The sequence below is a fragment of the Macrobrachium rosenbergii genome, chromosome 20 (genome assembly GCF_040412425.1).
Source record: "Macrobrachium rosenbergii isolate ZJJX-2024 chromosome 20, ASM4041242v1, whole genome shotgun sequence".
Classification (NCBI taxonomy): Eukaryota; Metazoa; Arthropoda; class Malacostraca; order Decapoda; family Palaemonidae; genus Macrobrachium; species Macrobrachium rosenbergii.
Window position 1 is genome coordinate 5,491,236 of NC_089760.1, and position 15,000 is coordinate 5,506,235.

Below are 15,000 nucleotides of genomic sequence, written 5' to 3' on the forward strand. Positions count from 1 at the left end.
ACGGCCATTAAGATTGACTTTTAGTTTTCTGTAAAAGAAAACTTATTGTGCCGACTTTGTCTGTCCGTCCGCACTTTATTCTGTCTGCACTTTTATCTCTCCGCAATTTTTCTGTTCGCCCTCAGATCTTAAAAACTACTGAGGCTAGAGGGATGCAAATTGGTAGGTTGATCATCCGCCCTCCAATCATCAAACACACCAAATTGCAGCCCTCTAGCTTCAGTAGTTTTTATTTTAATTAAGGTTAAAGTTAACCATAATCGTGCTTCTGGCAACGATATAGGATATGCCACCACCGGGTCGCGGCTCATACAGCAATATATCGAGACCACCGAAAGATAGATCTATTTTCGTTGGCCTTGATTATACGCTGTAGCGGCTGTACAGAAAACTCGATTGCGCCGAAGAAACCTCGGCTCATCTTTTACTTGTTACGTTTTAATACGCGATTACTTGAAAAAAGCAATAAAGACTCAATCAATTCCCTACAAGACTGAGGATAAGTCTGTTCAAGACATACGAAACGTATCTGAATTCGACAGATTTATTTGTGTAGGAATGGGAATAGGCGTCCTGCCTTCTTCGTGGTAGAGTAGTTTAGGGTAAACCCTGCTTAACGTATCGTGCGTCGGTTTGAATCTCATCAGAGAAATATGTGTTTCTTTATTTGGGTTCAAGGCTCGTAGTTATAAGCGTATCCAAAATGTTTGAGTGGATCGAGTCTGAGGCCACCTTGGCTATAACAAACGTGTATATGTATATGTATATGTATATGTATATGTATATGTATATATATATATATATATATATATACTGTATATATATATATATATATGTGTGTGTGTGTGTGTGTGTGTGTATGTGTATGTATATATAGTTAAAAGTGACTAGTAGCATCTCTCCCTCTTCCTCCCCACAGATACATACACTCACACACACACACACACACATACATACATATATATATATATATATATATATATATATATATATATATATATATATGTGTGTGTGTGTGTGTGTGTGTGTGTGTGTGTGTGTGCATGTGAAAATGCCTAACGGGAACTTTTCATTCTATAGATTTATTCAGAATCACTGCATGAATTTCAGCCAAACTGGGCAAAAACATCCGGGTATAAAGGGGATTCAGGTTTGTTCAGACTGAGAGTCAAACACTCTAAAGGGGAGAAAATGAGACAACAGTAAAAATTTGGTGTAGCCATGTAAACATGTCAAGAAATATACTTATGTGTTTTGTGTATGGATGTATGTATGTATACGTTTAAGTAAGTATGATACAGTCTTCATTAAACTCGGTTTATTACCGAAAGGGTCCGGCTTTGATTCCCTTAAGAGGGCTGAGTAATATGGAAATATTCTATTAAAACCGACTAAATTAGCTGATAATTGTACCTGGCTGTTAGTTAACTATAGCGGGTGGTAGCTCGAAGGAAGAGGGGCAAGTGGACAGCAACTTCATTTTAAAGTGTGAGAATCGTAGGAAAGCACCCTCAACAGAGTTATATGTATATATATATATATATATATATATATATATATATATGTATATATATATATAGTCATATATATATGTACTATATAAATAAATTTATAAATAAATAAATAAACACATATATACTGTATATATATATATATATATATATATATATATATATATATATATATATATATATATATATATATATAAATTCTACATGCATGAGTGTGAGTATCCGCCTACGTGTGAATCTATATACATTCAATTTGTGTATATACGTTTACTTTGGTATTTGCATCATCATTCCAAACTCTTTTCACTCCTGTGGCTAAGATAACGCTCCGTGTCATGCCCAATAGGATTGCTTATCGAAAGTGAGCTTGCTTCGTGTGACCAATCAGCGCGTGGAAGTTGGCGTTTGGCCCCGCCCCTCTGGCCCTATATAGCCTGCGTGTGCCGTTACCTTTCCCCTATTAAGCTTGAGAAAGTCGTCAGTAACGCTTCACGGGACACTGCAAGCACCTGCTTCATCCCGTCGCCTAACGAGAGCTCCGTCTAGCTCCAGAGGGAAGCAACACGTGATTCTGAGAATCAACAAGTGACTGGCGGGCGGAGACTCAGTCCCGTTTAGTGCCACTTTCGGTCTTACACTCTCGAGGAAACTTGACCAACTTTTTTATAGCCCTCTCCAACTCAGCTAAAAACAGGTAAGTGAATTTCAGCTGAATTCGCCTGTGGCGGGAATAGTCGTATTCTAATGTAATGCGCTTATGAATGATTGAACTTGTTGATATATTACCACCAAAACTTGAGAGAGTGTTAGATCTCTTAGGCTTATGTTACCATACGCTATTCGGATTGTTTCCTTTAGGGACGTGTATTTCGGGTGGTGGAATGCAAATGCCCCATTTGTAATGTACATGCACTGTATACTCTCCAAGGATTTATTTGTCATTAGAGATTTATAGACATTAAACATTTATTCAGAGACAATATTACTAATCTCGTTCATAGCAAATTCATCCGTTGCCTAAAGCCATTTCATACATTGTACAAAGCCGTTTCATTGTCGGTATCGTAATATAGTAAGCAAAGCTTTGCATGCTCCAACGGCAAGAGAGAGAGAGAGAGAGAGAGAGAGAGAGAGAGAGAGATAAAAGAAGCAGAGGGCAGAAAAAGAATGGGCGTGGAGGAGGGAGCGCGTTGAAATTTTCTAGCTTTCAGAAAACGAGATTAAGATAGAGCCAAAGCCAAGGAAATTCGATTACCCGAGATGCAATTGGGTCTTGATATGATTTGTGGTAACTCACCTAAAAGGAATAGCCCACAACAGTTCTGCGTGAAGATTAAAAAAGATCTCTCCCAATACGTTGGGGTTGCGAGTTCAGAGAGTAGAAGTAGCTAAAAACCGTTGTCTCGTTAACATACTTGTACAAATGCAAGGAAAGCAAAAATTTGACAGAACAGTAATAAATGGCAGGATGATTTATGTAAATTCCCTTGATTTTCATTATAGTGGAGAAAATCGATTGAAGGCTATAGTTTAGATTGTAATTTCTTTAGAGATTCTGCCTACTGAACTTGTGTTTTATGAAATGACTGAGAATGTAGTACCAGGAACCACATAGACGGTGTTTTTAAGCCTTCACGCCTCTCCATGTTAGTTTTTGTCGGTTAATTTAACGAGATCTTGCCATGAACTTAGTATAGCTTACGTAAGAGATGATACATAATGACACTCTTTTATGATACAAGTCAAGCAATAAATCAAATAGTTAGTTTGATTTGATCAGTATATCTCTTAAAGAAATGGAAAGGTTACGCTGTGAAGATAGCGATGTTCTGACGAGACTCAGATGAACAATGAGAGAGAGAGAGAGAGAGAGAGAGAGAGAGAGAGAGAGAGAGAGAGAGAGAGAGCAACTCCTGTATTTCCATTCCAGTACGCGCGATGACATTTTACTATCACAAAAATATGTATATTTTTGGCGCTCATAATTGAGAGCGTAGATACCAATGCTCGGTATAATTACCATCGTGAGATTCTAAAAACCCGTTACGCACTTCCATCGAGGTGTGAAGCACAGATGGAATAAATTGGCATCGTATTCAGAAGAAAGGGAAAGATGAAGAGAGAAATTAACAAAGGAAAATAATTTCATAAGTAAGCATAGCTACGCTGGATATTACTATCGAAATATAGACTATAAAACGATGTAGGAGAAAGCGATGTTTCCTCTCTGTAGTCACGACAAGAAGCTCTTTATCACAGGAAATGCCATGGACTGCCTTTCCCAAGTTTCCATGTTTTGCTTTCAGAACAACAACATATTCAGGTATTAATCAAGTGATAGGAAATGGTATACTTGTAGGGAGTCTACAGGTTACCAAATCGACGTTCAATTTCTTGCGAAGGAATACTTACTTAGCTTGTTGGAGAGAGAGAGAGAGAGAGAGAGATAAACAGTAATCGAATACCTAATGTCTTTTTTATCAGTTTCATTTTCCGTGTATAGATATATAGTTGTGCGCTGTAAAAGGAAGTTGCTGATGTCATCACGTACCGTTGACAGATTTCCGCTCTCTGATCAAAGCGAAAATAAGACGTGCTGCAAGAAATATACTTAGATAATAGAAACATAAAATAGGAATATTTAACAAAATTGTTTGGTGGTTTATTGCGAAACTCTTTTATGAAGATGTCATGAAGTATCTATTTGCAGAATACTAGTCAGTATTTTACGACACTGATTGGCTTAATCGTTTGAATGAAGAAATTTCAGTACAGAATTTCTTGTCCAAGAGCGGTAGTTGATAGCTGAAAATCCAGTTTAAGCAAGGTGTCCAAAAAGAAACGGTAAAAACGACATGAAATAAGGACGAAAGGACTTCCAGAACCCATAAAAAGCCGCAAGAAAAATCAGTTTCGAATTTTACCTGAGCAACAACTTTTCTCTTTATTGCAGTAATCAAAACCGTCTTCGATTTCCATATTTTTTGCAAGGTTCGGACACAATTTATTCATAGGACTTGGCTTCGTTCTAGAGAGGAGTATTTACTGTAGTGCAGAAGAGCGTCATTCAAAAATCTGTCACATACAGGATAAGTGCATTTGCTGCATTAACGACATTAGGCCGAATTCAATTGCCTCGCTTATCAAGTTTTACGAGATATAGCTCATGGATGAAAGCGCGTGCACTCTCGAACACACGCATAAGCAGTTTCTACAGACAGAGTAACATCCTTTATGTATTCTGAACCTGCCTTGTGTGTACCGTGCTCTTGTTTATTCAGTGGAGACTCCCACATCTTGAGACTAATGTGTGCACTGTAAAGCGCGCGAATATTTCAACTTGCATTGTATTTAAAAATTGTATTATTATAGTTAATAATTCGTGACTGTAATATCATGCAGTGTTTTTATTAAGGAAAATAGTTATTATTTATGCCAAAACGAACAGTTAGAAAAGTGGCAAAGGCAAAAATGAAATATTTTACTTCCAAAACCCGAGACTAATAACGACAATTACGTGACTCAAAAATTAGAGTTTTCATTACTAGTTTCTAGCCTGCCTCGCTCTCTCTCTCTCTCTCTCTCTCTCTCTCTCTCTCTCTCTCTCTCTCTCTCTCTCTCTCTCTCTCTCTCTGCCATTCCAATAGCTCTGCAAATGGATGGCGGGGTTGGTGTTATCTTTGGAGCTGCACTTCGTGGCTAACGGTCGACACCATCCTTCGATTATAGGAGGAGAGAAATCTTTCCGGACTTAGACGCGTCTTGTTGCGACAGTAGAAATGGAGTTTCTTCCTCATCCTGTCAAGAAAAATCTTTCTGAACGTCCGTAAATTTTCAAGAATCTTTTGTTCTTGAATTTCACACTTAATAGTGTGAAGTTCAAGAAAAAAACTGAGATGTAATATTAATTTAAATAGGGCGATTTCTGTGTTCACGGTCGTAGTGAGGTAACGTGCGTTACTTATACCGTAATGATGTAATGATGCATTCATATCTCTTATAAACAGCAACAATTGAACAAACTAAGCCGTTACAGTTTATTAAGATATCTTTGACCAAAAGTGAAACATCTGAATCGTTTTTGGAGTTAATAAACAAAAACGTAAATGGCTATGAATTCCGAGATAGTAGACTCTAATACATCAAATGACTTAATAGTTTTTTTATGACATCCTTAGGAAACATAGTGATAGAGACGGAACTCACGAGGAAAAAAAGATTCTTATCTTGAAATATATGGGGTAGAGAGAAATACTTTATATCTGTAATAAGTTTTAGTATCGATAAAATGGCCATTTTCTATAGCTACTCAATCGTCTTAAGTCATCACCATCATATTCATCATTTCAATAGTATTAAAGCGGTGTCTTTAACACACATTTTTAGTCTTCTGTAAAAGAAAACTATTGTGCCGGCTTTGTCTGTTTGTCCGCACTTTTTTCTGTCCGCCCTCAGATCTTAAAAACTACTGAGGCTAGAGGGCTGCAAAATGGTATGTTGATCATCCACCCTCCAATCATCACACATACCAAATTGCAGCCTTCTAGCCTCAGTAGTTTTTATTTTATTTAAGGGTAAAGTTAGCCATAATCGTGCTTCTGGCAACCATATAGGATATGCCACCACCGGGCCGTGGTTAAAGTTTCATGGGCCACGGCTCATACAGCATTATACCGAGACCACCGAAAGATAGATTTATTTTCGGCGGCCTTGATTATACGCTGTAACGGCTGTACAGAAAACTCGATTCGGCGCATTTTTTACTTGTTTCATAGTGTTCATAACTACACACATATATAAACTATATATATATATATATATATATATATATATATATATATATATATATATTATATATATATATATATATATATATATATATATATATATATATATATATATATATATATATATATATATATATATATATATATATATATATATACATATCATATATTCTTCCACGCCCAGTTCATAACGCTGACACTACGCCAGGTTTTTGGGATGATTTCTTTCAAACAAAACTCTGTCATTGCAAATTACTTTTTCCGGAAGATCTGAAACTTGTTAATGCTATGGCAACTTAGCTCACTAATAATCCCAACTGAAAAACCAAGAGTTTGGAGTGTTTCACCGTAAGGAAGAAGGGGCTAAAAGACGGTAGTATTGTCTTTGAAGCAAAAAAGACAAGTTGCTTTCTCAGTTTTTAATGTTGTTGGATTGTCATTTCATCGTCACTTTTATCCGTATTTCCCCGTAGAGGGGAAGTACCGTCAGTGCACCTCGCGCTGGGCACTGTAGGCATTACTTAAGGTTCTTTGCAGCGTCCTTCGGCCTCTGTCTGCAACCCCTCTCATTCCTTTTACTGTACCTCCGCTCATATTCTATTTCTTCCATCCAGCTTTCCAGCGTCTCCTAACAATTGCTTCACAGTGCAACTCGAGGTTTTCCTTCTGTTGCACCTTTAAACCCTTTTTGCTCCCAGTTTCCCTTTTAGAGCTGAATGACCTCTCACAGGTCCCAGCGCTTGGTCTTTCGCCTAAATTTGATATTCCATTCCATTTATCCATATTTTGCTAAAAATCCTTTTTTCTCACCCTGCTTTTCTTGCTGCCACGTTAATGGCCTTTGTTGGCTATTCAACATGACTGTTTGGAGATTCTGATTGATAATGATAACAATAATAACACAACAGTTCTTTTTCCTGGGAGGGAATAAGGTTGCAATGAATCTGCCTGCCATCAGGGCAAAGCGCATCTCTGTCAGATGAGAATGAGCTGGATGGTAAATAATTACGGAGAGACTCCTAAACCTTATGTGAGAGACCTAATATAAGTAATGTCACCATTTCTCACTAATCTTACGAAGGAGACATTGCGCTCCCTGACAATACCCTTGATTCATATTGGCCGTGGGATGATAATCTGCTCCGTAGCCAATTATAGGAGACTTCTGTAATCACAGGGACCTTTGCGTCTAATACACTAATACATAAATGCTTCATTTCTGTAAAGGCGTGTGTATTTGTAGACACGTAAATGATCATTCTCGTTAGTGCGCCAGCTTTCGTGCGTGTCAATATAACTGCGAGAGAGAGATTTATGAAAGTAAATCTATGGGAGTTTGAAAGTGACCTTTATACGTGTTGTTTTATGCCTTATGACATTTAGTGCTGCTTATATATATATATATATATATATATATATATATATATATATATATATATATATATATATATATATATATATATATATATATATATATATATTATATGTGTGTGTGTATATATATATATATATATATATATATATATATATATATATATATATATATATATATATACATATACACACATATGTATTGACAGCCGCAATGGACGTGACTACTTCGTGCCTTCGAAGAGTGCGGACCATGACGAAATGTGCTAAAATGATTCTCGTCTTGTCTCTTCCACAGATTTTGTTTGATTAAATAAAACTTCTCAATGTACGAAACTCGTAAAACGTGAATTTTGAATTAATTTTTTTTTTTACTAAATGCTCAGGATGACATACGAGTATATTCCAACCAAACGTCAAAAAGTTTTACTGAAAACTCTTGAGGAAAGCTCTTCAGAATATGACAATTAAAGCAAACATTTCTAGACGCAGGGCGAGTCATGACTAGAGCAGACGTGAGCAGTTGAGATCATATAATAAGTTTTGTATCGACGCTTTTGTTTCATTGCTGTTCCTGATGTGGAACTCTCCCCCTTCCTCAGTGTTCTCTATGAATTCGATGTCCCCATAAAAGGTTATTGGATACCATCATCGTTCTTGAAATAATAATGAATGAATGAACGGCTCCAACGAACATTACTGCTTATGGTGGGCGACGAGCGGCTTGGTCGGGTCAACTGGATTGAAGGGTTGATATCGTTTTTCTCCTGTAGCATAGGCGGTCAGACTAGGACCTGTCGCAGGCGCGCTTAGACAAGACCTACGGGAGTACGATCTTTAATTGAGAAGTGGGTCTAATTTCACCTCTGGCGTCTTTGGAAAACAGTCCTCTGATCTGAATGTTCTCGGCCATTTCGCATAAGCAGCAATACTTGAACATCATGAAATCTTTTTCTTCTTCTCCTCGGCTTAATCTTTTGAGTAAGACCTCTCCAGCTGTCTGTATCTTGTATGGCTCATTTCATAATTAGATACTTTACCGACGGATGCCCTTTCTGACTCCAGTCCCCCTTATTTATCGGGGCTTGGGACCACCACTGCGTTGCGGTGACTTGCCCCGAGTGGGTGGGATTTTTAAACATCCTGAAATACATTATTTTATTTTCAGTCTCTTTTTTTCTGGCTATTAAAACTTTAAAAAAAATGGCTGACCAGTTGGTACACTTTTCATAAGTCAGGTAATTACCCAGTTCATTAAGCTATTTTCAGATGAGCATTTCCATGCAATAACAGCATGTTTATAGAAAGATAAACGGTAAAAAAAGTATTGTATTATATTTCCCCAAAGATGAGATGAAATTTATCTTCCAGTTCCTCGACGGACTAAATGACCTGGAAGATGAAAACAGCTTCCGAGTTCTGTCATCGGAAAGGTAATTGCTCGCAGCGCAGATAAACGCGACAGTACGTTTGCAATTATACCTCAAATACCGTTGTAGCTCAATTGATTGCATCGCCATCTCTCTCTCTCTCTCTCTCTCTCTCTCTCTCTCTCTCTCTCTCTCTCTCTCTCTCTGTGCAAAGACCTAATGCCTTTACGAGCCCCAGCCAATTTGTTGGTCTGGGACACAGATAATGAAGTTCTTTTTTACTGGAGTACGAACAGAAAGAAAATAAACTACAGGTGCGTATCGGTTAATTGATTGCTTTGCATACGGTGGCGTCATAGATACGAATGGTTAGAGATGATCGAGAGAGTATCAAATAACGATATGATCTTTTGTTATCCGAAGCACAAAAAAAAAAAAAAAATATGAGTTAGTGAAGTAGACAAATATGCTGTGGGCGAATGCTACTGTATGTAGTTTACCAAAATCGGATTGCATGCAATACATCAAAGTAACCATTCATCGAATCAGTGTGTGATGAACTACCCCATACCATTGGTGAGAGAAGCGCTAGAAAATAATCTGTACCTTACAAAGGCCTTAATTACGTTCTATTTTATACTTTTACTAGTTGACTGGCGGTGACTGAAACGAGAAAAAAAAAATCAGCATAAGTACGTTTTAATTTTTGCGAATTAATAAACGACGACAAAAGTGAAATATTCTTTTTTTATATTTTAATTATCAGAGTTCACGTGACATTTTCTTTTTCTTTTACTCTTTATCGATCGGTTCTTAAGGGTCACCTTTCAGTAAAGGAGGTAGGAATGAAAACTCAGGCGAAAATGTCTCAGACAGGTTATTCATTTCCTCGAATGTACAACTGTTTCTGTTCACTCCTCCGTTCTCTCAAATTAAACATTTTTTTTTATCACGAATCTAATCTTTTTCCCTTGTATGGAAGGATGTCTAATTGTTTTTAAGTAATTCTCAGAATTCTAGAATTCAAAGGAAATCCCCGTAGTTTTTAACGTCTAGTTTTCTCGGCGATTGTGACGATCGAATTCAGATTTATTTGTACATCTGGTCTGTTTCAACGTAATTGTTATAGATAATCTTTTTACGTCTGATTATTTCAAATCATTTACATTGCAACTTTATTCCGATCAACAGCCTATTGTCGACATTTTCTTGTGATTTAGTTCGTATCTTTGAGACAGACACCATCAGTTAAGTCTCCAGTTAAAACTGGAAATTCTCTTTGTATTGAAATAATTTCTTGCTCCATTTACGGTAAAACAGCACGAGATCAAATCAAACCTCCAACACACATGGTTTAATTGGCTCTAGCTCCGCACAGACCTACTTTCAACAATCAGGTGTGAAACACTGCGCTTGCGATACACAACCATTAGAGACGTGATGGTTATTGCTCCCAAGCGTAGAGAAGCAAGTGACGAATGCATATTTAAAAGGTTACATTTCCTTTACAACACATCTAATGCATTTCGTGAAGTTGCCGTCTAGCCTCAAGAAAGGCGCGAATACCCTGTGAAAAGTTATGCGTGCCTTAGTTTAACCAGACCACTGAGCTGACTAACAGCTCTCCTAGGGCTGGCCCGAAGGATTAGACTTATTTTGCGTGGCTAAGAGCCAATTGGTTACCTAGCTACGGGGAGCTCTTCGTTGGGTGAGTCGGTAGAGCTGCGGACTGTCACTCGATGGGCCGGAGTTCAATTCCCTAGCCGGCTGATGAAGAGTTAGAGGGATTTATTTCTTGTGAAAGAAATTAATTTCTCGCTATAATGTGGTTCGGATTCCACAGTAAGCTGTAGGTCCCGTTGCTAAGTAACCAATTGGCTCTTAGCCACGTAAAGTAAGTCTAATCCTTCGGGCCAGCCCTAGGAGAGCTGTTAATCAGCTCAGTGGTCTGGTAAAACTAGGGTATACTTTTTTAACCTAGCTACGGGACCTACAGCTTATTGTGGAATCCGAACCACATTATAGCGAGAAGTGAATTTCTATCACCAGAAATAAATTCCTCTAATTCTTCATTGGCCGGCCGGAGACTCGAACGCGGGCCCAGCAGAATACCCTGTGACACATCCCTTGTGATACAACTGGAATTCTCGTTACCAGGAGGCGCCTCTCCTGATCCAACTTCCACGTAATTAGTATTTTCGTCCCTTCGATAACTTTTTGTCTTAACCTTTGAAGATTCCTTTCAGTAAACCGTGTTGAACTTCTTTATTACGATATGGTTTTTGGAGGGACCCTAGGCGATGTCTTTTCATTTACCCAATACGAGTAATTTTTCCTTTCTGGATTATTTGCGTCATGTTCCTTTGATGAGTTTCAAAAGTACCTCTTCTTTTACATTTTCGAAGTCCTTTGTTTAGGTTCGTTTTCTCTCTTTCTGATCATTTCTCGACTCCTTCCTTATTTCTTTGTTTAGACTGACGTTTCCTAGATTGAGAAAACCGCCTGAAAATGATTGACCTGTGGGAAAACTAATGAAAAGTAAAATCACAAAAGAACTGAAATAAAATGGTATTATAAAAAATTACTGTAACAATAACATTGGAGACACGGAGGGAGATAGAATGAGAAAAAAGCACTGCAGTGTACAGAGAACCTTAGGGGTCTGGGACCACAGGAGTGGCTTACGTATAGGCCAGAGAAGCCACCTCACAGAGTGAGTGACAACTAAATTAGTAACTATGCAGGATGTACGTGTCACTTCTCATTATATGAAACCACACAGGCATCTTGCTTTCTCGATTTTCTTAGACGTTGGATCCGAATGGCAAATATGTTAAAAAATTTTCACCTTTCCAAGCGGGATGCGAGCCCGCTTACTTTAGGTTAGAAATGTTGTATTAATACCCTTTTTTCACCTTACAGGGGATAGGGCCAGGAGGAGGTATTTTTCCGGTATTTAGCAATTCTTTTGAGATTCATTTGTTAAACTTATGCTCACTTTTTATTCAGTCATGCCTAGGTCAGCTAGTATGTATATATGTATATATATATATATATATATATATATATATATATATATATATATATATATATATATATATATATATATATATATATATATATATATATATATATATATATATATATATATATATATATATATACTTTTCACCTTCTTAAGACATCTCCAAGTTCTCAGGGCAAAATGAAAAACATCTTGAAGATAACATAACTTTACATCTTAACATCACGTTTTCCTATGGTTTCAAGCACGTATGTATGTATATACAACTTAAAAATACTATATGAGTTGGAACCAGTGAACCTTTGCCGGATGCACATTAATAGCTAAGAAAAAACCTTTTCTCTGTGAAGGATAATTTCTAGTTCTTCATTGGAGGGGTAGGTAGAGCTCTCGGCTAGCACGCTGTTGGCCCAGCGTTCGACTCTCCGACCGGCCAATGAAGAATTAGAGGAATTTATATCTGGTGATAGAAACTCATTTCTTGTCATAATGGGGTTCGGATTCCACAATAAGCTGTAGGTCCCGTTGCTAGGTAACCAGTTGGTTCTTAGCCACGTAAAATAAATCTAGTCCTTCGGGACAGCCCTAGGAGAGCTGTTAATCAGCTCAGTGGTCTGGTTAAACTAAGGGATACTTAACTTTTCTAAACTTGGAAACGGGAAATTCCAAAATACTTCATTGGATCCCAATTTCTTCAGTTAAAGAAAGTGAAAACACCAAAAGACTCAAAAAAAAAAAATAAATAAATAAAAGCCACTAATACCAACTAAAATAACCGAAGTGACTCAGCAACATTATAGAAAATCGCTTTAGTGTCTGTTATCAGATAATCGACATCACAATCGACATCACCTAGTAAATGACACTGTTCGAATTAAAACCCGAAATCGGCGGGCATTTGGCGAAGAAGATAATTCCAGGGACGATTCCGGAAGACTTCAGGGACGTGGACTAATTAATGCTGAAACAGAACGTGGCCGAATAGCGCCCAGAAAACACGGCAGGTCTAGAACTGCGAATAACGATAAATGGCCGAGTCATACTAACGCTTCGATGAAAAATAAGCATTGAGGAAAGACATCTAAAATGTAATGGAATTCTGATATTCAGTTCTTGATATCCGCCGTGGAACCATAGATTATTATATGAGAAAGAAGGAAAATTCTTCTTTGTGGATACGTGTATGCCAAATTAAAGAAGCAAATTAAAGAAGAAAATTAAAGAAGCAAATTAAATAATATAACTATAATATATATATATATATATATATATATATATATATATATATATATATAGATAGAGAGAGAGAGAGAGAGAGAGAGAGAGAGAGAGAGAGAGAGAGAGAGAGATACATTTATATACAATACAGACGTACATAAATGTGTGTGCACTGTAGCACAGTAATACAAATGTGATTAAGTGGTTGACCATGATGTTGAGGAATAAATTAATTTGTGTCTGAATGGCGGAAACTAACCAGAAAATTGATGAGGGATATAATAATCCCATTGTATGAGGGTAAAGGTGAAAGAGGAAACGAGGCGTTCTAGAGTCACATCAGTGGTCCTTTGTAGTGTATGTGGGGGGGGGGGGAATAAAGCAGTCTATGTTAGGAGATTCGCTGATAAAGTAAAAGAGATGACCGAAGGACTAACTGGGGAAGAACATTGTGGAAGAGATTGTGTGGCTCAAGGAATTTAAAAAAAAAATAATCTTGAGAGCAAAGAAAACCACGTAGGCTTTAGATAGGAACAGTTTTTATGCATATGAAGTAACAAGATAAAAATACTGTATATAGAAAAGTGTAGAGACGAAGAAATATCTTTTGATCCTTTTGAATAGGATTTACAATGTTAAAGAAGGCTTCCACACACACACATATATATATATATATATATATATATATATATATATATATATATATATATATATATATATATAATATATATATATATATATATATATATATATATATATATATATATAGAGAGAGAGAGAGAGAGAGAGAGCTCCATTCCAAATAAAAACGTAAATTAACTCAGCTCTAGCAACAAATGAATTTTATCGTGGTCCGCCGTCCCACGCAACACGGGCGGTGGAAGGGAAAAGCCAATCAAGAGAAGTAGAGGAAAACTGGAGCTCTAAGTCTAACTCGCAGATAAAAATGCTTATCAAGGAATTCGCTCGTAGCCTTTGCATTTTTGTAATTCAGTCGAGAACCCTCTTTGGAAATCACCCCCGTTCATTCTCAACCCTTTTTTCTCTGGTAAGTGATTCTCACATAAAAGGAGAGGTTTTCTATTGCTTGTCCTGCCGCCGTCAGTTGGTCACCGCAGATATTAACGAAGCAAGTCGGTCAGCTTAACAGCGCTGAAAAGCCCCGACGAAAAGCCCAAATCCCATGAGCTAAAAGTTTGAAGTTTCCAAAGGAAAGCAGAGCAAAGCGTTTCTCCCGGTGTATCGGAAGGCGCGTGCGGAATAAAATTTACATAAACTTGCTGTACGTTTACGAACTCTTGAAACTCTTTCGACAGACCAACTTACTCGAGTGTCCATTCCTTTCTCCGAGCTGACCAAAGATGTTCTCAAAGTCAATCACAAGAGCAACGGCAAAGGCTCTTAGATGTCTACAATCATTTTAGCTTTTAGATTACCTGACAAGAGTAGACGAAGTAACAGGGATCGAATGCTCTTAAAAGCTGAACATCTACCCATATCAAGGCTTCGAGACGAGACTGAATGACGTCCCACCTTTATCTGGAAAATTGGATGCCACTGATCTCCGCTTTGCCCAATTCAAGATACTTCTGACAAATTACTCGCGTGCTGTCTGACACCACCCCTTTTCGATCGGTTATATTAGTGTTTTGTCCTTACACGACTAACATCAGAGTAACTCAATAGAAGGCGCTTTTATGATTGATATGAACAGCAGT

The 15,000-nt window shown here is 37.4% G+C and overlaps 1 protein-coding gene across 1 annotated transcript in view; it reads left to right on the top strand.

Moving 5' to 3' along the window:
- Positions 1-1,957: 1,957 nt before the first annotated feature.
- Positions 1,958-15,000, top strand: part of LOC136849013 (uncharacterized) — a 44,696-nt gene continuing 31,653 nt past the window's right edge. Inside the window, exon 1 of the mRNA XM_067121856.1 lies at positions 1,958-2,205. The gene's annotated coding sequence lies outside the window, so the exon portion shown is untranslated. The remainder of the gene's footprint in view (positions 2,206-15,000) is intronic.